This window comes from Nematolebias whitei, chromosome 1 (assembly GCF_014905685.2).
Source record: "Nematolebias whitei isolate Nwh7 chromosome 1, NemWhi1, whole genome shotgun sequence".
Lineage (NCBI taxonomy): Eukaryota > Metazoa > Chordata > Actinopteri > Cyprinodontiformes > Rivulidae > Nematolebias > Nematolebias whitei.
Genome location: NC_056498.1, coordinates 21896121 through 21898762, shown reverse-complemented (window position 1 = coordinate 21898762; position 2642 = coordinate 21896121). Strand labels below are relative to the sequence as shown.

General features: G+C 39.2%; 1 protein-coding gene across 2 annotated transcripts in view; it reads right to left on the bottom strand.

Annotated features, from left to right (window-relative positions):
- mfap3l (microfibril associated protein 3 like) overlaps positions 1 to 1818 on the bottom strand; it is a 12220-nt gene extending 10402 nt beyond the window's left edge. For both annotated transcript variants that reach the window (XR_005187074.1, XM_037683058.1), the window contains exon 1: positions 1681 to 1818. The gene's annotated coding sequence lies outside the window, so the exon portion shown is untranslated. The remainder of the gene's footprint in view (positions 1 to 1680) is intronic.
- Between the last annotated feature and the right edge of the window lie 824 nt (positions 1819 to 2642).

The window sequence follows — 2642 nt, the reverse complement described above, 5'->3', positions numbered from 1 at the left end:
TCTCCCCCCCTAAAAAATAAATTTAAAAAATACATATATATATTTTTACAAGCACGTAGATGTTTAACAACCGGTTAAAATACAGTGCAGGAAATCACATCTACTTTATTCAAATTTTTCTGGGGGAGGAGGACCCCCCCCCCCACCCCCCCCCCCCCCGGAGTCAGTCAGTCTCCGGTTCCTGCAGGACCTAGAGATCATGCTTGGTCTGACTACTGCTGTTACGATTCTGTTCAGGTTCATTACATGAATAGGTAAAGTTTTAAAGTGGTTTTTGATGCTGTTAATTTCCTCAAAACTAATCTTTGGAAGTTAAAATAAAAAACTGTGTTAATTAAGTGTGTCTTGAATGAAACATACCCCATGTTTAAAAGTATAAACACTGTATTAACACTATTAAAGAACAGGTCTCAAGTATTTATGTTACACAAATATTTCCATTGCATTTTAAGAGACAAATTGAAGAAAACTATTTAATAAACATGAGGGTTATGAGGGGGTCCCTGAACCCAAAAAGTTTAAGAACTCCTGCTCTAAATGAGGTCTTTCAAAGAGCTATCTGGAACAGGTAAGACATTAATTAATCATAACCTTTCCATGGGGACTTTATAACATCGGAACCATCAATGTTTAAGAGCTAAAAGAACCTGAGAGGTTGCTCAAAAACAAATTGCAGTTATTCATTTATTGTCTCTTTATATCTTTATAATGAAAATGAAATTATCTAATAGTTTTAGTCTTATTTGAGCAACATATCTACAATGTATTCACCACTACAAGATTAGATTTGCATACATGTTGGCACAAATTTACTCAAACACATGGAAATGTTTTTTTTTTTTTAATAACTAATTCAAGTTTTATTTTAATACAAAGTAAAATTGTCTGATAAGTTCCCCGGCCTCTTTCCTTTTGCTACCTAACGAAAGCAGGGCTCGTCTATTTCCTGACAGGTCTTGCAGAATAGCGTTAAAAACGACGCTATAGTTTTTCTTCGCGTCAGCCCTGATCAAACCGACACCGCAGCGTTACAAAACATCCGTCTATAACCTGACACTCTGTGAGGTAACGTCTAGTTCCTGTGGCAAGTATGCATTTATGACCAATCTAATACTACGAATTGATTATTTTCTACGTTCAATTCTATAAGTAGCGTGTTTTTTTTAATTTTTATTATTATTTAGCGCTCCCTTAAAACAAAGCCACAGTGCCGTATAACGGAGCGGTGTGTGGGCTCCGTCTATGTCCTGGCACGCTTCGTTGACACACATTGGTCGCTGTCTTTTTGTAAACCATGACTCCGTCAGTGAGCGGGTCAATGTCTGCGTCAGACGGAAACGACAGGATTGCACAGAGTTCCAACCGTGTCAATTCGCAGCGATTAACATAAGGGCGTGGGGTCCGTCTATGTGCTGGAAAGCGGCTTCTGTAGACGGGATTTTAGAAGTGTGTCACGGCAAACTGTTGACTGGACACCGAGGACTCGCCGTGCGCGGACAAGCAGCGGCCCGTGCAATGGTCGGTGCACGAACATAAAGCGTATTAACTGCTCATTGTTACCGAGAATAGCAGTTACCTCTTCTTCCTCCTCAGCGAGAGCCAAAAAATAAGAAAACAGCCAACTCAGCATCGACCGTAGCAGCCGCTTCCCCAAGTGAAAATTCACATTTTCAGACTTACATCATCGCCTTTCTCCATTAAAGCTCCGGTGTTTGGTGGAAAAGACGAAAGCGGATGCTTTGAAGAGAGTTACTTCTCCTCCAGGATCTCCATCCTCCTCCTTTTCCTCCTCCTGTCTGTCTGGCTGTGCTTCTAACATAAAGGGAGGCGGGGTTGCCAGATATGCGGTATATATCGTATTTATACGACTGTGTTAGTGCTTATGCAATGCACGATCAGTAGTTTTTATAAAGTCCAAATATACGAGAGCTTTGTCTGTTTTGTGCACCGTATAAAATAGCTCGTTTTTATTCTTGCTAACACTCGCAAATAATCAGAAAGTGTGATAGTCAGCTAGACTACCTGGCAACCCAGAGCCGCCTGGATGGTTAGGTAACGCTGCTATTTGCAATGCAAATTGTCAGATTTCCCCTATTTTTTTGCTTTAAATCGTCCTGAAATAACTATTTTTTATTTATATACATATAATAATGGTGAGCCTGCCATAAAAAAATACATTTTACAATTTTATATATTTTTTTTCTGTTAGACTCATAATCCCTAACCCTAATCAGAATTATCACTGTGAAAAAGTTCACTGCAACACCACTTGATTGTTGATATGAACTGCTGACTATCTTGCTGATATCATGCTGCTGTGCTCATTTATACTCATCTGCTCACTTAAAGATGTCCGTGCTGCTGTTGTTCGGTGCACTGTTTTTATTAGTACTTAGTCAGAGTCAGAGTCAGAGTTTCTTTATTGTCATTCGCACCTCATGTGGTACATGTGGTGGAGCGAAATTATGTACACGGGGTCCCAGTTCCATCCAACAATAAAATGTATAAGAAAAACAGTAATAACATCTAAGATATGAACTAAGAAAAACATCAACTAAATATACACTAAGCACTCATAACATAAAACATTGAACATCAGCACAAACATGAACATGAGTCTGTGAGCAGATGTGCACGCATGA